General features: G+C 35.0%; 1 pseudogene; it reads right to left on the reverse strand.

The window, feature by feature from the left end:
* Positions 1 to 608: 608 nt before the first annotated feature.
* On the reverse strand, positions 609 to 3,748 carry LOC132266253 (receptor-like protein kinase 5; annotated as a pseudogene).
* Between the last annotated feature and the right edge of the window lie 19,934 nt (positions 3,749 to 23,682).

A 23,682-nucleotide genomic window follows, 5' to 3' on the forward strand; every position in this document is an offset into this window, starting at 1 on the left:
GTTAAAGGTCATCAATGCTAATATCATCAAAACTGAAGTTAAAAATGTGATTTTGCCCTTAATATGTCAAACACTTTTACCCTCTCACTTACTCCTAATTTTCTCTCACATGCTCCGATTTTATCTAATATCTTTCTCTTTAAAACTCTCTTAACGCACAACCATCTCTCTCAAGTAACGATTTTTCATTATTCCTTGCAGTTGGTAAAGTTCACCACCATAATAGAGAAAAATACCAATTTGTATTATTTTATTTGTAAAATAACATCAATAGTGAAATTAAAAAAGTGTTGAACATCACGAACTACATGGAACAGTATAATAACATTATGGACAATGCTTAGCTACTCACCGGTGAGTAGGGTGAAGTTACTCACGCCTATGTAGTCCAATAACAAAATAACACATCACCTTTAATAATAAAATAATCCACACATTTCTCTGCTTTCTCGGATCAACCATTGAATAAATGCATATAGTATTTTTAGGTGTGGCTATTTTATTATTAAAGGGGATGCATTATTTTGTTATTGAACCACATAGGGGTGAGTAGCTAAGCATTATCCAAACATTATTGAAAAGGATTCGGGTCCTATTCCACATCAGCATCAAGCATTTGAAGCCAAATCATCATTGTCACTTTCTAACTTAGAATTCTTAACCAGAGGAGTGGCATTATACTCACTTCCACCATTATTCTCTCGAAATGCCATCGCCCGGTTGCATCGTAGCAATATTTGCAAAATCTCCTTCATGGTGGGTCTGGTGGAAGGCAGTGTGCAAGTACAATTGATCCCAAGTTTGAACACACCACTCATCTCCTCCAAGTAACAAAGTTCCTTGATCTTCTCATCCAATGCATCTTCTATGGACTTGCCTTCTTGCAGTTGATGCCATGCCCATCCTGCTAGCCCTGTTTCTTCATCTCCATTATTGGCTTTTTGTCCAGTTGCTAGTTCTAAAAGGACTACTCCGAAGATATACACATCGATCTTCTCGGTCACTTTTGTTGTGTAAGCATACTCTGAAATTCATAGTTAGAAAGAAGTTTTGATTATGCATATTGGTAACACATTAAAAGCTAGGAAAAATTATGTATTGTGTGTGTGTGTGTGTGTGTATATATATATATATATTAGATTATATTGTCTATTGCATATTAGGGTTAGGGTTAGTTGTCTTCACCTACTCTCATTACCATGTATACCATTCACACATATAGGGTTTACTTGCTTTCCACACATATCCTCTCCTATATAAACTCCTATGTACTCTTCTATTATTTATGCAATACAATTTATATATTTAACATGGTATTAGAGTCAGTGAATTACTAGTAGTCTTTCCAATCCATTGCTATCACCCATCCCCGGTGGCGGTCCATCTTCACCCACCACTAAATCTAGCTTTTACACCTTCACTGCTAAGTTCATCTAATTTCAATTATCAATTCTTTGATGTTTCTTTCTTATTATTTTTTTGATCACTATTCATCAGTGATCATCATGTTCTCACACTCGCCTTAACCTTTGTCACCACGCGCCATCAGTGATCATCATGCGCTTCCAAAAGTGCCATCATCGCGTGGTGAATCTTTACAAATTCATCGCCCATCAATTTATCATAGGTACTATTAGCACCATCCTGGCTGAAGTCAACCTTTAAAGTTACGCTCCGTATCTACCCCACGTTACCTGACATGTCAGCATCGGTGTAACGTCAGATACATTCTGCAACTGTTCATTAGTTATGCCAGGTCAACCTACCACGTGAGCTGTCACGCAGTAGAGGTGCCAGTAGTAGTGCTAAGTCACCTGCCACTTCAGTTGCCATGTCACCAACCACGTTAGCATCGATGCTACATCAGCTACATCAAGATAAAAACACCAAATCTTTTCTGAGCCACTTTTATGATCTTTCAAAACTCAAGATGGCTCCACATAATCCATCTTAACTTTGAGGGGAGCTAAAAGATTATATTATCTATTGTATATTAGGGTTAAGATTAGCTGTCTTCACCTACTCTTATTACCATATATACCATTACCATATATAGGGTTTATTTGCTCTCTACACATGTCTTCTCCTATATAAACCCCTGTACTCTTATATTATTTATATCAATACAATATATTCATTCATATATCTAACAATATCACTTACGTGGAGCAATGTACCCAAATGAGCCAGCCACATATGACATTGAGTTAGGCTCACCATGCTTGATCAACATCTTAGCTAAGCCAAAATCTGCTATTTTCGCATTGAATTCGGGATCTAACAAAATATTGCTTGATTTCATGTCGCCATGAACAATAGGTGGTGAGCAGTCATAGTGCATGTAGCATAGCCCCCGGGCTGCTCCAACTGCAATCTGGAACCTCTTAGGCCAGTCCAGGACAACATGATGGACTGAACCCGGTACACTTGGCTGCCTATGCCTATTGCTTTCATGGAGCCATTCGTGCAAGCTACCATTTTCCTGATACTCGTAAACAAGAAGTTTTGAGGTCTCATTTGACATACAACACAACAATTTCACTATGTTGGAGTGGCGAATTGTGCCTAGTATCTCAACTTCTGCAAGGAATTGCTTCTCCAGTGTTTGGTCCAACTTTTTGTTGTTCCAAATCCTCTTGACAGCAACAAATTCGCCTTCTGAGCTGTTGACTGGAACGCGATACACTTTCCCACATCCCCCACTTCCTATCACGAAGTTTTCAGTCAATCTTAACAAAATGCTCGATGCTATGAAGTTCAACCTCTAGAATGAAATGACTTTCCACGCCGAATCCAATCCAAGCTCTTTCTTTCGATGAACCTTGATCACGAAGAACGTGAATATAATAATAGCTAAAATGAAAAGAACTGATGCTGCACTTATCAACATAGCAAAATGTTGGGAGGACATTCTGCTAAATTTTCTTGCTTCTGAAGAGCAAACTTCAATGCCCAATGATGGGTTAATTGAACAAAGACCAGGATTGTTTAAAAAACTGGCATAATAAGCTAGATTTTCAAACGCATCTGGGATTCTCCCGGTGAGACTATTAGAAGAAAAGTTGAGTAAATTTAACTTTAAACGCCCAATTTAAGATGGAATTTGACCAGAGAATTTGTTGTCGGACAAGTCCAAAGAAGTAAGGACAGGTAAATAACCAATCTCAGTTGGAATATTCCCAGAGAGTTGGTTTCCACTGACATTTAAAGTATTCAGTGAATTCCATGAGACTATTTCTGAAGGAAAATGCCCGGAAAGCCCATTTCTTTCAAGCGAAAGATGGGTCAAGAGTGGAAGAGCTGTTAACTCTTGTGGAATTGTGCCAGTAAAGAGATTGTTGCTTGCTGTGAGCCACGTTAAATTCCTCAATGATGAAATGCCAGCTGGAATTTTACCGGAAAACTGGTTGTTACTCATGTCAAGTCGCGTTAAGCTTCTTGCCAATTTATCAGGAAGATGACCGGTAAAGAGATTGTCCCATATCATCAATTGTGTCAAATTCGGTGACGTCAATAAACCAGCTAGAATGTCGCCGGAAAGTTGATTACCCTGAACCTGAATATATGACAGACTGCTTCAATTTCCAAGTGAACTTGGCAATTCACCGGTTAGATTGTTGTCAAATGCTATGGGACCTACCAACGCTCCATTGGCGCATAATTGCTCCGGCAAATGGGCTACAAATTGATTGGTCGTCACTTGAAATTCTCTGAGCATTGAGTTGTTGGGAGTTATATGCCCTGGCATAGCAAATTCCTATTTGGATTATAGTGACATATGTTACTGACGTTTCTAAAATATTTATGCTTGATACAATTGGTGAATTCAATGTATTATGTTTCGATTCATTATAGAATTGATAGTGTCCAATTGATTACAAGAGATATTTATATATGTATGTAATAGCGATCAATACATGAATATAAATAGTAATCATAAATCGTTCATAGTCGGTAATTATGGAAGGACTCATAATTAATTAAGATTTGAACTGGATCCGCGTTAGGTTGAGATATATTACGAGAGCCATCGTATGCAATTGCTCCCAATCACTGTCATGACATTTGACTCTTAAGTATGAGAAAAGTATAAACTCTTTTTTTAATTAATAATTACTTTGATTTGTTCGGCGGATACTTCGGGATCCTTAGACTGACACTTTGGGTAGTTATGTAATTAATAGTAAGAGGGTTATATTTTCAATATTTGTATCATTGTTACTTGTATTTATTTTGTATTGATTATGGTTGATCACAAAGTAAATTCAAAGGCCGTCGTGTGTTTTTAGACAAAATAATTTATTATATATTTATTTATTTAAATTATTATTTTTGTCAAACAAATGTTTTATTGTGATCGAGCCAGATGTAATCAATGGTACCAAAATAAATATATTAATTAAGTAGTCGGATTGATGGCTTTATTTATCCGATAACTAATTATGCATAGAGGAGTCAAAGTGCAACATTGACTTAGAGATTATTTATTATTTAATTGGAGTTCAATTAATTTCTTTTAGTGGAGTAGAAATTAATTTATGAATTAATTAAATTGGGTCCATGGACCGAGCCAATTATTAATTCATTGTAGCCAATAAAAATAATAAGCCCAAATGATTCTCACTCATAACCCAACTTGATATTGGAATTATATTAGATTTGAGACATGTGAATTAGAGATTGAGAATGATTTATTGTTTCCTTTTTCTTATCTTTATGTTACCTATATATTTACATGGTCTATGTATATTTTAGGGGTAATTTTTAGTAAAAGGAAAAAGGAATATATTTTCTCTCTTTAGAAAATTAGGGTTAGTGTTCTCATCTAATGGAGGCTCCCACAAGCTTAATTTTCCAAGGTCATTCATGGAGGCTTATGAGTGATTCCTAAACGCAAAACAAGTACCAAGAAGATAGAGATCCAAGGAGAAGGCATCTTACTAAGGGATCTACAATAAGTAAGAACATTCACTTTAGAGGAAAGATTTAAAGGTTTACTCAGACCTTTGATGTAAGTATTCAATCTGTTAATTGAATGATACATCATATTTTATTTTTGCATAAAACTTGTTTCTATGTGATGAATCAAGATCTGTGAATGAAAATCCCTCGAAAAGTTTTTAAAACTAGCACGTTTCCCAACAGTGGTATTAGAGCTAGGTTTGATTCATTACTAGAGATCATGTTTTTAATCAAAATTCATCATTCATGGATCCAATTTTGATATGCATATATTTATTTATTGATGTATATTGATGTATGAATTAATATATTGATATATATTGATACATGATGATGTATGTATAATTATGAATGGATGATGATGTGTGTTTAGGCCATGAATGAAGCTCATAGGTATATTGATTGTAATTTTATCTTTGGATGAATATAATTAAGGCTTTGATTTAGCCGTTTGAAAGTTCAATGATGTAATTTAATTTTTTCCATTGTATTTCAAATTGTAAATATTATTAAAGCTATGTAATCTTCATCAAAGGATGCTATGAAACTTCAAAAAGGTCCAAAATGGTTAAATTAGACTTCAGGATTTTTCTGAAATATTTCCAGAATTTTTCGGGAATTTTTTGGGCTTAATTTAATTTTCTAGGTTTTTTTATTTATTATTTTTCTGGAATTAATGGCGAATTTCCAGCGACCGGAGTGTCACCGGCGGCAAAGGCAACGCTGGAAGGGATGACGGATGATTCAATGCTTCACGGTGCACCAGAATTAGGTGCAACCGCATGCAATAGCCGTCGGATCAAAGCACACAAGGAGGGAAGATTGCATGCGACGCAGAAAGCATGCGCTCGTTGTGCCTCCAATAATCTGGCGAGTGAGGACTACGCGCCAGAGCAAGTCAACGCCATGTGGCGCGTGGCAGCGCGTGCCACGCGCCTGCCCATCCATCAAGTGCGTCTGAGCGCGTGTGAACGCGTGGCAAGGAGTGCCACTCGCTACCTCATTTTCTTGGCGCATATAGGCGTGTGCAAGAGTCTTGGAGCGCGTGGGAAGCTTATGTGGGCGCGTGGGACCTGCTGGGACATTGTTTTAGCTCCTCCCGGTGCATATGACCCTACGGTATACCTCGAGAGGCGCGTGTAGGACCATCCAGGCGCATCTTAAGAACCGTTTTGCTTCTCCAAATGTGTATTTGCCTCCTGCTGGTGTTTGCAAGCCTTTAATAGACCCTCGCGCATTACTTAGAGCATATAAATGTTAAAAGCTGATTCCATTGGCCATTTAATTTGCTTTATCTATTTGTGTATGTGATGCATGAAATAATCAATTGTTAATTATTATTGTTCATGTATTGGATCCATGATTTTTTCTTAAATGACTTGATTTATATTAATTAAATTATGAAAATTAACTGGATTTGATTATTAATTAATTAGAGGGCACTTATTAGGAAACGAAAAATTATTTTTGTAAATTATTTTTAAAGTGTGCCTCAAATTAAATATTAGTGAATCATTTAAAAGTCCAGTTATTTTCTAAATTTAATTGAATTAAAATCAAGGCGTTTTGCATGCATTATATCATGGATATGAATAAATTGAAAAACCTAATTATTAATGATTAAAAAAATTGAGTGGGAGTGGGGATTTTTATACATTGCCCCATGGCCTTCGTTATTAAAACCATTATAATTAGATTTTCAAAACTAAGGCCCCACACATGATTTGAAGAGTCTTAATATTACAAGAATGGTTATCTTATGAAAATAAAAATATTAAATATTCGTTGTAATTAGATCTTTAAAAATAAGGCCTTACGCATGATTTAAAGAGTCTAGATTATAATGACAAGATATTTAATGTTTTATTTTTCATTAGAGCATTAATAACGTTATACATTCAATCTAAAATCAATAGTTTTAGCTCCCCAACGGAGTGGTCTACACTAGGTGATTTTAGAAAGGCTAAACATAAATCGAGAATCATTTCATATGATAGACAAGGTATTGTCTTAAGAGATATGAAAATGATGGGATTTGCCCGCCAATAGTAATAATGAACTTTGCCAACCGAATAAGTTATTGGCGTATTGGTTGGCCGATTTTTCATGCAGTGGTTAAGGGACCCACATATTATTACTTTAGTGGAAGTGCTCACCTAATAGCAAATGAATCCCAATAATAGTAATAATGAACTTGTAATAACCCTAGTTTTCAATAAGATTAGAATTTAAATTTGTTTCTATGTGTCAAATTGTTTATTGAATAGTGGTTTATTTTGTTTTACTTAAATGAAATTTTTTTTTTTTATTGTTTGTATTTTGTTTTAATTATTGTATTTAAATTGTGTGGTTTGTTTAATGATGTTATTTAAGTGTATTTTATTTCTTTTAATTGAACTACTTGTTTTAATTGTTTTAAATGGTTTACTGGTTTATTTAATGGAATTAATTCGGTTACATTAGTATTTATAATTGTAATATTAAATTAGGGTTTTAGTTTTATGGATCACGTTTTTAGTCGACTAGGGTTTTAGTTGGGTTTTCGGTTTTCATTACATGTAGACTTAGGGTTTATATTTGTCTATATATATAGTGTTATAAGTTTACAAAGGGGTTTGGAGAACTCTGTTCGCGTACAGAGACATAGAGAAACAGAGAGGGAATTGTGAGAAACAGAGAGAGTTTAGTTAGGATTTTGGCTATGAACCAAAGCTGAATCAAGGAGAGGAAAAAGGAGTGCTGCTCGTGGGTTGAACCTAGGGCAACAAAAGAGTGGACGACACTCAAGGGGTTGCCGGAAAGTCTAGACAAAGGATGGGCAAAGGTTTCAAACTGAAACCTTAAGAGGCAAGTTCTTTCCTTTCTCTCTCCCGTTACCTGTGTTCTATGCATCCTTAGACTGTCTCCAGGGTTTAATTAATCAGTAACTGGGATTTATATGTTTAAAATATGCTATATTGATGATTTGTAAGTGTTGAATTAAATTTTATTACAGTTAGTGCATGTTTAGTTCAGTTCGTTTCTTTAAGCATGCTAAATTGGTATTGTTATTGGTTATTGTAATTGCTTCTAATCACTGTAAACAAACCATGGGGATGATACTGGGATTAGATAAGACTCCTAAGTTCAGTATAGAAGAAGAACATAAGAGCTGGAAGCGACCGGAGACGAGGCAAAAGGCCGTAGAAGTTGCAGAAGTGCAGACGGCTCTCAAATGAGTGAGAGCCGGCTCTCCAAAGGAGAGAGCCGGCTCTAGGGCAAAGATAGCCGGCTCCCCTTGTGGGAGAGCCGGCTCTAGGCTAGGGAGAGCCGGCTCCCTCTTGTGGGGAGCCAGCTCCATGCAAAAAAATGCACCTATAGGTGCAGTTCTGAGGTTTTTTTGAATTTTTGGGGCTGTGGGGCAAATCTGGAATTGTAATTGGGCTTCTATATAATTTTAAATAACATGTTTAAGTCCCAGGATGGTTATTTTATTCAATTAAGCTAAATTGACATCATGAAATTTAAATCGCTTAATTGTATGTTGTTCATGGAAGTGAAGGATTTAACTGTAGGTTGCTGTTCTAGCAAGTATTACGGGTTGGTATAATTATACTCTAAATATAATTTAGTATAATATGCTCTGTTAGGTATCGGATTTGTAATATATCAGTCCCTGGATTGTTAGTTATTTAATCGCATACTGTAACCGGATAGGGAATATTTAACTGCTTGTTGTGAGTCTAGCAAGTTAAAGGATTGGTATGATTGTACGCAAATAAAACTGAATGTAATATGTGTGGTTGGTTTTCTAGTTTAAATTATATTATTCTAGAATTTATAAATTGACACTTTACTATTGATAATGTTGTCAACTGCTGGACTGTATTAGGGGTTAGTTGAACTTTAAGTTAGATAAATTAAAGTATCAATGACATGGATGGATTCTGGATTTTAACTTGATGAAACATTAAACTTTATCTCGTTAATTACATGGATGGATTCTAGATTTTAACTAGATGAAACATTAAACTTTGTCTCGTTAATTACATGGACGGCTTCTGGATTTTAACTTGATAAATTAGTAAACTTTGTCTCGATTAATGACATGGATGGATTTTGGATTTTTAGTTGATGACTTGTTTAAACTCTGTGTTTATCAACTATATGGATACTGTGAACTTTATTTGATATACTACTTATAATGTTGCATCATTTACGGATCATTTGCATATATGCACCGGTATGGGACGGTGGCATACGGAGGGATGGATTAGGTCACAACGCTAATTCCTACCCATTCATACATACGGAATGGATTAACTTAAACAGTTAAATCCTACATGGTTTCATGTCCTGTCAACTAAAACAGTTGAACGACATACTGGATAGTTGTTTATATTTCTGCGTTAGGATGGATAGGGTTTTAACTAAAACGTTTAAATCCTGATTATATCTTGTGTCTTGACCAATGAACTATTGACCGGCACAACATTGTATTTGGAAGGAACTTATATATATAATTGGAGTAGGGATTTAATTAAAACATTTAAATCCTAATTTTATGTCGTGTCATGGCAACGAATCAGTTGAGCGGCACTACATTGGTTTGGATGGGAATTTATATATATAAATTATGGTACCGCGATTTAAGCTTAAGTCTCATAGTCAACGGTTAGGGTGCGTAAATGCAGTAGGATGCGTAGCTAGCTATGTTGGTTGAGGTATACCCTGTTAGGCTTAGGTAGTCATGCCCACTCAGGTGCGTATTGCATGTTACCTTCTATTCAGGTTGAGACCCTCAGCATAGTTAGTGAGAGTCCTGTAGTGTGGATATATATTTATCTATTACGGATTATATAGATATGTTTGAGACGTCTAGGATCTATCTACGTATCGGGTCTCTGTTTGGATTATAGTTAGGATAGAACTTGTTCGTGGGCCTGACCCACTATTATTTTTCAGGTAACGGACGGTTCCAGGTCTTAGAGCTTGTTCGTGCTGAGCAGAGACGACTACTTATTCTACCGACGATGTAGGGGGGGTTCTTCATGGTTTAGCAGTGGACTTCTTTTTAGTTGTTCGCTTTCCAGTATTGGCTTTTGATTAGGGGTCCACCAGATGGATTCCCGAGTTGTATTATAATTGGAGAAGTTGGATGTAACAGACTAGTTCTTATTTATAAGATTTATTCTGAAGTTTTTAATAAAGGATTTTCATTTAGTTTCTTTCCTGGGAATTTTATTTACTCATGTTTATCTTAATTATATTCTGTGTTCGATTATTGCTAATTTGATTGATATCCTCGGTAATCGGGCGTGGGCCTGGCCAACTCGCATCCGGAAATCTAGGGGTATCACAGTTGGTATCAGAGCACTACAGGTTCTAGTGTCCTTAGGAGTGTTTCCATTATAAGACTTCCGCGTTGCGTCTCTTAATACTTAGAGCCATATTAGGATTCATTGTACTCTTTTTGCGGTTCATTAAGAGGAGTTGATGTCAATTATATTCCATAGTTATGGAATGGTTGATACCAGGAGAAGGATGGGATTCAAGGGGAAAGCGATACGGACCCCATGGAGTAAAGAAGGATGTTGTCAAGTTCTTTGTCAGAAGCAAAACTTAGGGATCGAAGATTTAGTCCTAAGGTTGGCATTACTTGGAAAGTAGATGCCAAGAATGGATTAAGATGTAGGTGTTAGGTCACCGCATGTCGGGGCCAACACAACTTCGAGTGATCTCTAAAAGGAGGCAAGCGAAGAATAGGATTCTGAAGAGGATCCTAAGGGAGGAGATATCAGCGTCTCCAAGAAAGGGGATATTGAAGCTTGAAGATGAAGGATCGCACGAGAGTGCTCTCGTTCACCAGCAATACAGTGCATGATACTAGTAGAGGTGGTGTGAACCAATCTATATATGGATGAATTTTCATGTCGTCTCTCAAAGAGTCAATTGAAAAGTACCCTTTAGTAGTTTGGGAATCGGATGGAGTTCTTATCAGAACAAAGATGTGATTTTATATCACATTCCGGAGAGTATGGGGATTAGGTTGTGACATTCTAAGTTGGTTTGTAAAGCCACGATAGACGGTTTACATTCCGCATATTAGGAGGATGAGGGTTAAGCTTTTGGATATTTGTTTAAGCAAACGACTGTGCAGTTAAACTACGGTTAATGGAGAAGTTTCAAGGTTGGATAATTACCAACGAAACTATGGTATGAACTTTTTGAACTTGAGTTCAAAGGAGGTTTTCTTCTCTGGAATGGAGGATGTTTTAATTGGGAATTATATTTTGGTTGTTTTGTTGTATTGTGTGTATCTATGTGTTTGATTTTGTTATTCTATGTTGCATTTTGATATTATGTGTTTCGTTTACGTGTTTCATTTTTGTTAATTTGTCCGGATTGGGAGTATGGAGTGGTCGGGGACACAAGTACGTGATCAACCAACTATTATGTTGATGACATGGATAATAGCGCTATGTACACTAGGATTTGTGACAGTATGGTCATAGGATTGGGTAGAAATACAAACTTCTAGCCTATCTAATGGATCTGGGTATGCATCAATATGGTATGCTAGTTAGGATGGGATAGTTAAACTATCAAAATGAGTCAAATAATAAAAAAGGATTAGTTTGATATGCTCAATGCTAGGTGGGGATTCGTTTTTACAACGCTATAATAATGGTAGTTGTTAGTGTCTTGGGGATTCGTGAGGTTGTGGTAGGTAAAGATCACTGTAATGCCACTATGGTTCAGATGGAGGATTTTGTACTGGTAGGTACTAATTAGAATGACGCTGAGAGAGGATAGTGGGCTGATAAAATCTTTAGCAGTCTATTCGTAATCAAGACATTATTTTACGAGGGTGTCATTTGGAGGAGTTGCTGGTGTTACACTTAGAGGTGGAACCAAAGTTTCTACACTGTATAAAAAAAAAGTGGAATTTTTTTTTTTTAGGGTTATCTTTCGCAACAATTAGCTGTTGCTCTAATATTAATGACTAAATGGAGGATGCGAAAGGTTTCAAATTCAATTGAAACGAGACAAGGAGTTAACTTGACACTTACCCATAATAGAGAAGTAGGGTGTGTTAAGGATAGGAAGGTGAGACTGAACACCTATATAAGGAAGCGGTGCACGGTGTGCGTGAAAAAGTCATAATGAGTTGACCTTTGATAAATGGAATTTCCGGTTAATTTTATTATCGGTAAGTTTATCACTAACTGGTGATGCATAGATACAGTTTCTGGGTTAGCTTTTGACAATGCTTCGATGTAAGCAATGGGTGCATACGAAAGCTGGTGGTACCGGACCAGTTTGTACTTTCTATAGACAAACGGGAAGGAGGATATAAAAATAGAGATTCAGATCTCTTAGTTCTTTATTTATCCTGGTGGAAAACAAAACGTTTCACGGTGTGAAGCCGAGGTTTGGGGAATTGGCAAGCAGAGGGATGTAGTGATTTTGACATCATTTCTAATATGATCGAGATGGACCATTCGAGAATCCTAGACCCTTATAGACATTTTCTATGTTCAACTGATAGACCCTTTTCACGGATTTGGATTCAGATTTGGTTAGGATGTTGGTTCGTTTCTTTATTAAGTCAGCTAAATTCTGGTTTATTGCGAACTGGTGGGTCATCAGTTCATCTGAATAGAGGGGAATACAAGATGACTTAGATGCATCAAGTTGGTGATTCACACTTTGCATTAAGTTCTATTCGGGGGAAAGGAATAGGGAGGTGGACGTTCTCAACAACCGATCTTATATTCATATCTTGCGACTCATTGTTGAGTTCGTAGTTGTAGTTGCGCCTGTATAATAATGACACAGGCTATTATCACGGAAATTAAGGAAGTCAACTACAAATGTTGGGGTTGATCTTCGTGGAGGTGTTACTTTACTCCACTCGAGCTTAAGGTGCTGACGGGGGTTTAGTGGTTTGTGCTAGTGCTGTCAAGATGGGTTGCGATTTAAAATCGACACTTCTTTTCAATGCACTGGGATGATTATAAGGTACATCAGGATATCAAATGTCTGGTTAAGTGAACCGGATAATGTTGGATATATAAAAATTTGTCTATCTGGATGGGTTGGTTTTAGATTAATGTTATACGTTTGATATGTAGGCTCGGACTATGGGTAATTTAGTTCTTTGTTCAGTTTGAAATTGGTATATGATTAAATTAAGGCATGGTTGATTTGCTAAAGTTTAACTAAATAAACTTAAGGTGGCATGGTTTATTTGCCAAAGGCATGGTTAAATTGTCGACATGGTTGATTTGTCAAGTATAATAAATATACTTAAGGCGGCATGGGTGATTTGCCACAAACATGGTTGATTTGCAACGGTTTAACACAATATACGAAAAAGGGGGCAAGGTTTATTTGTCAAAATATAAATAATTATACTTAAGGAGGCATGGGTTAGTTGCCAAGGTATGACTCAATCTATTCGTACTGATAGAGCGGAGTCCACACGAGAACGGAAATGAATTTTAAAAGGAATAATTCAGGGTTTCGTGAATTCCGAGGACGGAATTCCTTTTGTTAGGGGGGAAGAATGTAATAACCCTAGTTTTCAAAAGGATAAGATTGGAATTTAAATTTGTTTCTATGTGTCAAATTGTTTATTGAATAGTGGTTTATTTTGTTTTACTTAAATGAATTAATTTTTTTTTTATTGTTTGTATTTTGTTTTAATTATTGTATTTAAATTGTGTGGTTTGTTTAATGATGTTATTTAAGTGTATTTTATTTCTTTTAATTGAACTACTTGTTTTAATTGTTTTAAATGGTTTATTGGTTTATTTAATGGAATTAATTCGGTTACATTAGTATTTATAATTGTAATATTAAATTAGGGTTTTAGTTTTATGGATCACGTTTTTAGCCGACTAGGGTTTTAGTTGGGTTTTCGGTTTTCATTACATGTAGACTTAGGGTTTATATTTGTCTATATATATAGTGTTATAAGTTTACAAAGGGGTTTGGAGAACTCTGTTCGCGTACAGAGACATAGAGAAACAGAGAGGGAATTGTGAGAAACAGAGAGAGTTTAGTTAGGATTTCGGCTATGAACCAAAGCTGAATCAAGGAGAGGAAAAAGGAGTGCTGCTCGTGGGTTGAACCTAGGGCAACAAAAGAGTGGACGACACTCAAGGGGTTGCCGGAAAGTCTAGACAAAGGATGGTTAAAGGTTTCAAACTGAAACCTTAAGAGGCAAGTTCTTTCCTTTCTCTTTCCCGTTACCTGTGTTCTATGCATCCTTAGACTGTCTCCAGGGTTTAATTAATCAGTAACTGGGATTTATATGTTTACAATATGCTATATTGATGATCTGTAAGTGTTGAATTAAATTCTATTACAGTTAGTGCATGTTTAGTTCAGTTTGTTTCTTTAAGCATGCTAAATTAGTATTGTTATTGGTTATTGTATTTGCTTCTAATCACTGTAAACAAACCATGGGGATGATACTGGGATTAGATAAGACTCCTAAGTTCAGTATAGAAGAAGAACATAAGAGGTGGAAGCGACCGGAGACGGGGCAAAAGGCCGTAGAAGTTGCAGAAGTGCAGACGGCTCTCAAATGAGTGAGAGCTGGCTCTCCAAAGGAGAGAGCCGGCTCTAGGGCAAAGAGAGCCGGCTCCCCTTGTGGGAGAGCCGGCTCTAGGCTAGGGAGAGCCAGCTCCCTCTTGTGGGGAGCCGGCTCCATGCAAAAAAATGCACCTATAGGTGCAGTTCTGAGGTTTTTTTGAATTTTTGGGGCTGTGGGGCAAATCTGGAATTGTAATTGGGCTTCTATATAATTTTAAATAACATGTTTAAGTCCCAGGATGGTTAGTTTATTCAATTAAGCTAAATTGACATCATGAAATTTAAATCGCTTAATTGTATGTTGTCCATGGAAGTGAAGGATTTAACTGTAGGTTGCTGTTCTAGCAAGTATTACGGGTTAGTATAATTATACTCTAAATGTAATTTAGTATAATATGCTCTGTTAGGTATCAGATTTGTAATATATCAGTCCCTGGATTGTTAGTTATTTAATCGCATACTGTAACCGGATAGGGAATATTTAACTGCTTGTTGTGAGTCTGGCAAGTTAAAGGATTGGTATGATTGTACGCAAATATAACTGAATGTAATATGCGTGGTTGGTTTTCTAGTTTAAATTATATTATTCTAGAATTTATAAATTGACACTTTACTATTGATAATGTTGTCAACTGCTGGACTGTATTAGGGGTTAGTTGAACTTTAAGTTAGATAAATTAAAGTATCAATGACATGGATGGATTCTGGATTTTAACTTGATGAAACATTAAACTTTATCTCGTTAATTACATGGATGGATTCTAGATTTTAACTAGATGAAACATTAAACTTTGTCTCGTTAATTACATGGGCGGCTTTTGGATTTTAACTTGACAAATTAGTAAACTTTGTCTCGATTAATGACATGGATGGATTTTGGATTTTTAGTTGATGACTTGTTTAAACTCTGTGTTTATCAACTATATGGATACTGTGAACTTTATTTGATATACTACTTATAATGTTGCATCATTTACGGATCATTTGCATATATGCACCGGTATGGGACGGTGGCATACGGAGGGATGGATTAGGTCACAACGCTAATTCCTACCCATTCATACATACGGAATGGATTAACTTAAACAGTTAAATCCTACATGGTTTCATGTCCTGTCAACTAAAACAGTTGAACAACATACTAGATGGTTGTTTATATTTCTGCGTTAGGATGGATAGGGTTTTAACTAAAACGTTTAAATCCTGATTATATGTTGTGTCTTGACCAATGAACTATTGACCGGCACAACATTGTATTTGGAAGGAACTTATATATATAATTGGAGTAGGGATTTAATTAAAACATTTAAATCCTAATTTTATGTCGTGTCATGGCAACGAATCAGTTGAGCGGCACTACATTGGTTTGGATGGGAATTTATATATATAAATTATGGTACCGCGATTTGAGCTTGAGTCTCATAGTCGACGGTTAGGGTGCGTATATGCAGTAGGATGCGTAGCTAGCTATGTTGGTTAAGGTATACCCTGTTAGGCTTAGGTAGTCATGCCCACTCAGGTGCGTATTGCATGTTACCTTCTATTCAGGTTGAGACCCTCAGCATAGTTAGTGAGAGTCCTATAGTGTGGATATATATTTATCTATTACGGACTATATAGATATGTTTGAGATGTCTAGGATGTATTTGCGTATCGGGTCTCTGTTTGGATTGTAGTTAGGATAGAACTTGTTCGTGGGCCTGACCCACTATTATTTTTCAGGTAACAGACGGTTCCAGGTCTTAGAGCTTGTTCGTGCTGAGCAGAGACGACTACTTATTCTACCGACGATGTAGGGGGGGTTCTTCATGGTTTAGCAGTGGACTTCTTTTTAGTTGTTCGCTTTCCAGTATTGACTTTTGATTAGGGGTCCACCAGATGGATTCCCGAGTTGTATTATAATTGGAGAAGTTAGATGTAACAGACTAGTTCTTATTTATAAGATTTATTCTGAAGTTTTTAATAAAGGATTTTCATTTAGTTTCTTTCCAGCGAATTTTATTTACTCATGTTTATCTTAATTATATTCTGTGTTCGATTATCGCTAATTTGATTGATATCCTCGGGTAATCGGGCGTCGGCCTGGCCAACCTGCCTCCAGAAATCTGGGGGTATCACCGAACTCCTCCATCAGGATAAGTTATTGACGTATTGATTGTGTGATTTATTATGCTAGAGAGATGGGGACCCGCATTAATTAATAGGGATTGTTCACCAATAATGATAATGATCTTTTGAGATTTATTATATTATGTGGTTGACAAACTCATTTTAATTTTAAATATGTATGATAATATTAATAATTCACCTTGCATATTATATGATTACATTTATATTCAAATTATTTATGTCTAATCCATTTTATCTGCTTGCTTACATATTCAATATTTTTGGACCTCATTTATATTGACTGGATAAGGGACTTAGATATTTTATTCACAACGTAATGGTACAAAATGTATTTATTACTCCTAAACCTAATCATTTTACTTTAAGATACCCAAGAGAACATTAATACTTTTAATAAGTGAAATAAGGCAAATGATAGAACTTGGTGCAATATTCTAGAGTTTACTTCGAATACGTTCCAAAGCTAACATTTACATTATTTTCTTCAAGCATTATGTTAGTTATCAATGAGATGTTTTAGTGAGATTAGATAGATGAGATGTCTAAATACTATGTCAGACTTGAATACCATTAAGATAGCCTAAGGAACTCCAGTACGAGATCGTATTTTAAAAATGTTTGTTGATTATTTTAAATTAAACTGGAGATCAATAGGGCTGACTTGAATGGTAAGCTTCAAATTGACATGATTATTGCCTTGTTACCAAATTTGTTCGGCTCTTTCAAAGTAGACTAAATAAGGAATTAGTTTGAGTTCACACTAGTTGATATTCTTAAAGAATTGGTAACAGATAAAGGGATAATTAGAAGTATAGGCATTCCTATCAATCTAATCTAGTCTATACCATCTTCTTCTAGGTCCAAGTGGAAGGGCAAAGGAAAGGAGAAGGATGATAATAGGTCTAGGCTAACACAAAATAGAGGTATCCAAAAGGTTAAAGGGAATAAGGCAGTGTATGTTGAGGGCAAAGGAAACTGTTTCTTTTGCTGCTAACTAAGACACTAAAGGACGAACTGTCTAAGCAATGACGTGGCAGAGGAAACTATATTTAATCATTGAGCCGTGTTATGTGGTTGTATCTATTAATTCTTGATGGATAGATTCTGGAGCCACTAAACATGTTTACAATTCGTTGCAAGGATTTCAAGAATCCAGAAGCCTCGATGATGTAGATATATATTTGTCTTTTAACCTGATGCCAAGGTTGTAGCAAAGTCAGTGGGAGTATTACATCTGAAATTAGAGAGTATGAGTATATTAATATTATAGAACTATCTTTATGCATAGATGTTAGACACAATCTAATTATTTTTTCACTTTTGGTTTATAAAAACTGTGTTGTTATTTTGTAAAACTGGTTTTATAAAATTGAATAGATGTGCGATTGCTTCTGGTGCATTGAAAAATGGTTGATATACTATAATCACAAACTCTTAATATTTGCATGATGTAGAAACTAATGTTGTATTTTCTGGATTGAATGTTAAGAGAAAATTTGTTATTCTTGACTCATTGTGTTTTTAGTGTCTATTTTTGGGTTATAATCAGTCAAAATAAGATTCAAAGATTGGCCAGAGAAGGTTTATAACCTTGTGAGGCAGATGAGCCAAAACCAAACTTATGAATCCTGTTTTGAATGATAGATAACTCGCTTAATCAGCCAAATGAAATAGACATAAAGGACAATTGGAGTCGGTACACACAGACACATGTGGTCTTATGAACATTCAAGCACGATTACTCACGTTTTGGATAAATTTATCTGATGCGACACAAGTCTTAAATTTTTGGTATATTTTGAAAGTGTCAAGACTGATGTGGAGCACAGATTAGGTAAACTTATCAAAACACTTCGATCTGATCGTGGATATGAGTATTTCTTGGGATAGTGCAAAGACTATATGGTCAATGAGGGTGTTGTGTACCAGTTTTTCACAATTGATGCTATTTGGATTTAGGTGTCAAATAGGAATAATAGAATTCCACTTAACATGGTTAGATCTATGATCAGTTATGCCACATTATCTCTTTCATTTAAGAGTTTAGCGCTAATGACATTGATGCGCATTATGAACTGCATTCCATCTTAGTCTGTCTCAAGGATACCATTGAGCTGTGTTTTTGACTAAATCTTAGTTTGAATCAGATGCACATATGGGGTAGTCTTGCACATGTGCGCTTGATATGGATAAGTAAGTTGGAAGCAGATCATATGCATGATTGATTTGATAGCTACTATAAAAGCATTAGGATGGATTATTTTATGATCTCAATGATAAAAGTTGATTGTTTACACTCACTGTTTATCTATAGGAGGATCATATTATGAATCATATACCTAGTAGCATAATGTGTGAGAATATGTATTAGTACCAGTTGTACCACAAGATGAACACACTTATTATGGAGATCAAGAATTATAGATGAATTCCCGATTGATGCATTAGCATCATCTAGTACACAGATTCCTACATCGGTACATTGATGTAGTGGGAGGATTATCATCCAATCTGACAGAATAATGTTTTTAGGTGAGACCTTTACGGATATCCCTGTTAAACATGAGTTAGACCTAGTAAGCTACACAGAATCGTGAACCGATATGGATATAGATCATTTTAGCAAGTTGCTATGAAATCAGAGTTGGAATCTATGTATTCTAATAAAATCTGGGATCTTGTAGAACTTTCTAGTAGGGTGATACCTATGGAAGGCAAGTTAATCTACAAAAGGATACCAGAAGATTTCTTAGTGAATAAATCATGAGTGTACAAGGGAATGTCATTATTTTTCTAATTCTATATATATTGATGACATCCTACTCATTTAGAATGATGTGAAAGTTTTGTCATCAGTAAAGAAGTAGTTGTTCAATTATTTTGAAATGAAGGATTTTAAAGATGTAAGCTATATTCCTAGGATCAAGCTTTTGCAAAATCAGGTTAAAAGGAAAATAGGCTTATCTTAATAAATCCTACATTGATAAAGTTTTGACCAGGTTTGGTATGCAAAACTCAAAGAATGAGTTATTGCGTTGTTGACATGGATTGCTCTCTCTAGTAAGTAGTTTTCTAAGACTATCAGAGGAGATTGAGCAAATGAGATTGGAACAATATGCTTCGGCATATGGGATTCTCATATATGCCATGGTCTATACCAAACATGACATCCGCTATATGGTAGGGATAATCAGTAGATATCAGTTCAAACTCAGACTTGATAACTGGTCTGTTGTGAAAAATATCATAAAGTACCTTAGGAGAACCAATGATCTCATACTCATTTATAGATGTGATGATGTGGTTCCAGTCAGGTATGATAGTTCTGTTTTCAAATTAGAAGTTGATACTATGACTTAGTGTATGTTCACTCAATGGAGGGGAAATCAGTTAGTAGATTGTTAAGCAGATTTCAACTGCTGACTCAAACCTAAAGATGGAGTACATTGCAGCCTTAAAGGCAGTAAATGAAGCCTTTTTGGTTTGATTTCACTGATTTAGAGGTTATGGAGCATACTAGCCTGCCTATCGAGCTATATTGCGATAATAGTGCAAAAGTAGTCCAAACCAATGACCCAAGGTTCCATAGAGGAACAAGGTACACTAAGAGGAAAGTATTATGTCCTACATGATATTATCTGGTAAGAAAATAAGCTCATGGCTTGAACATTACATTGGAACACAACTTTGTTGATCCATTAACAAAGGTATTATCGATCAATAGTTTTGATCATCACCTGGATAACATTGGAGTTAGATGCAATTTGAATTGGCTATGAGGGCAAGTGGGAGCTGTTGGGATTTATATGCCCTGGCATAGTAAATTCCTATTTGGATTATAATGACATATGTTCCTGACGTTTCTGAAATATTTATGCTTGATACAATTGGTGAATTCAATGCATTATGTTTCTATTCATTATAGAATTGAGAGTGTCCAATTGATTACAAGAGATATTTATGTATGTATGTAATGGAGATCAATACATGAATATACATAGTAATCATAAATTGTTCATAGTCGGTAATTATAGATGGACTCATAATTAATTAAGACTTGAACTGGATTCGCATTAGGTTGAGATATATTGCGAGAGCCGTCGTATGCAATTACTCCCTATCACTGTCATGGCATTTGACTCTGAAGTATGAGAAAAGTATAAATTCTTTTATTAATTAATAATTACTTTGATTTGTTCGGTGGATACTTCGGGATCCTTAGACTGACACTTTGGGTAGTAATGTAATTAATAGTAAGAGGGTTATATTTTCAATATTTGCATCATTGCAACTTGTATTTATTTTGTATTGATTATGGTTGATCACAAACTAAATTAGAAGGCCTTCGTGTGTTTTTAGATAAAATGATTTATTATATATTTATTTATTTAAATTATTATTTTTGTCAAACAAATGTTTTATTGTGATCGAGCCAAATATAATCAATGGTATCCAAATAAATATATTAATTAAGTAGTCGGATTGATGGCTTTATTTATCCGATAACTAATTATGCATATAGAGGTCAAAGTGCAACATTGACTTAGAGGTTATTTATTATTTAATTGGAGTTCAATTAATTTCTTTTAGTCGAGTAGAAATTAATTTATGAATTAATTGAATTGGGTCCATGGACCAGGCCAATTATTAATTCATTGTAGCCAATAAAAATAATAAGCCCAAAGGATTCTCACTCATAGCCCAACTTAATATTGGAATCATATTTGATTTGAGACATGTGAATTAGAGATTGAGAAGGATGTATTAGTCGTACCATGGAAAATAGTCCAAGAAGTTTCTCTAGAGAAAAATAGGACAAACGATGAAGAGGGGGAAGATGTAAGAGTTGACGGAGTCATTACATTAACTTATATTTTTTAAGAAAAAAAAAAGATTATTTTTTTTTTCAAAATAAAATCTAATTAGTTAAACACGGAAAAACACAATTGACCAATAAAGATTAATAAAATAGATTAAGGGTCTGTTTGGCATGCGATGTGTTTTAGGGCGTTATATTTTTTGTCAATACCAAAATTATTGTTTTGTTGCAAGAGTGTTTTGCATATAAATCGGAACCATGTTTGATAACGAAAATCTATTTTGGGAAATTTAGAAATTTGCTTCACTTCCTCCGCTACGATAGCAAAACACACAATATAATGAACAGGGGTGGATGGACCCTTTGGTGACTTAGGTAGTTGCCTAAGGCCCCAGCCAATAGAAAAGCCTCAATTTTTTTTTTTTTTTTTTTTTTTTTTTACTTCTTCATATTATATCCTTCCTAAAATTTTTATTTTCTTTCTATTATCACTGTAGCCAATATAAATGCCCCAAAATTTTTATTTCCTTATATTATAAATTTTTTTAAAAAATATTTGTTTATATTATAACCTTTCTAAAAATGTTATTTCCTTCTTATTATTAAACTCTGCCTAATAGAAAGGCCCCAATATTTTTTTTTTTATTTCCTTATATTACAATCTCTTTAAAAAATTTATTTGTATTGATCATTAGACCCTAACCAATAGAGATTTAATAGGAGCCAAAAGATTTCTATCTTTATCTTACCTCTTTTTTCTCTTTCTCAGCTCCTCATTCATGTTTGTTTTTCTCCAGAATTCGTACAACTTTCCATATTCTAATTTTAACTTTATTTTTTTCCTTTATTTCTGACATATTTTTTTCTCATTTTCATTTAGTATAGGTTATATAACTTTAAGATCAATTATGTGACAAGAAAGATTAATTAGATTGACTATATATATATTAGATATTAAAAGGCCACTTTTATATTTTTCGCCTAAGGCCTCAAATTATTTTGAGTTGTCCCTGGTTATGAACTATTCCAAACTAATATCAACCGTCTCAAACATGATATGGACCCAAATTTGGATATCAATGTTAGGAAAAAAAAATATCATAACACTTCCCAAACAGGCTACGGATACTTCTACCAAAGTGTTGTGTCTGTGTGTATTGAAACTTTATGGACCCTCTTAGACAAATATCTGATACTTCATGACTATATTTAATTTGAAAATAATTTTTATTATTTTAAGAACTTGATTAACACATTTAGACACTCGATTAACATATCCTGAACTATTCTTTTATATAACTAAACACGAGACAATCCTGAAAATAACACTATCAACATATTGAAAGTGTCTATTTCTTAAAAAATTGATATTAGACACATGTTAAAGTCAACAATGAGCAAAAACAAAATGCTCATTTAAGGATGGGCAAATAATTCGTGAATTTGATCCAATCTATGCGGATCATATCAGATTGCTATACCCACAGATTGGTATCGGATTCAAAAAAAATGAATTCGTAGCTCACGGATCGGATCACATATTGGGCTATTAAAAATCTAATCCGATCTGTAACGACCCAAACCCAAAGGTCTGGATCGCTAATCGGGTCTTACCCTAACTGGAGACACCCAAGGGTAAAATGTTCATTTCAAAATAATTAAGAGGAGTGTGTTGACTCTAAATGATTCAAAGGATATCCATTTTGGTCATCACAGCTATATAAACCCATTTAATATGGTTCAAGATGCAAGAACAATATTTTCATATGATTAGCCCCTTCTGGTTTAGAAGATTCCTAGAGTAATCCGCACTAAAATGGTCATAACTTCCTCTACAGTTGGAATTTTGGAATAAATTAGTATCATTGGAAAGCTAACTCAAAATTCTTGAGTTTAGACATAAATTTGACCCAATTTGGTTAATAAATGAAGGAGATATGGTTGTTTGAAATTGGGTTAAGACTGCAAGTGACTGAAAGTTTCATTTGGCAAAAAATGGAGGATTAGCCGGTAGACAGTGAGGGTAAGCCTACCGAAACAATGTATTAGCATAGAAAACTCTTTGTTTTGGCCCTCATTAGGTTGGTGGGACTTGCCAGCCGGTTAAGAGGGCATAAGAGTGACAAAAATAGCCTTTTTAGGGTGTTCAGGGCATTAGACACCCCCATAGTATCAATAATGACCTC

The sequence above is a fragment of the Cornus florida genome, unplaced genomic scaffold (assembly GCF_030987335.1).
Source record: "Cornus florida cultivar Cherokee Brave unplaced genomic scaffold, ASM3098733v1 CherokeeBrave_3.0.0_Hap2_Chr07, whole genome shotgun sequence".
In the NCBI taxonomy this organism is placed as follows: Eukaryota; Viridiplantae; Streptophyta; class Magnoliopsida; order Cornales; family Cornaceae; genus Cornus; species Cornus florida.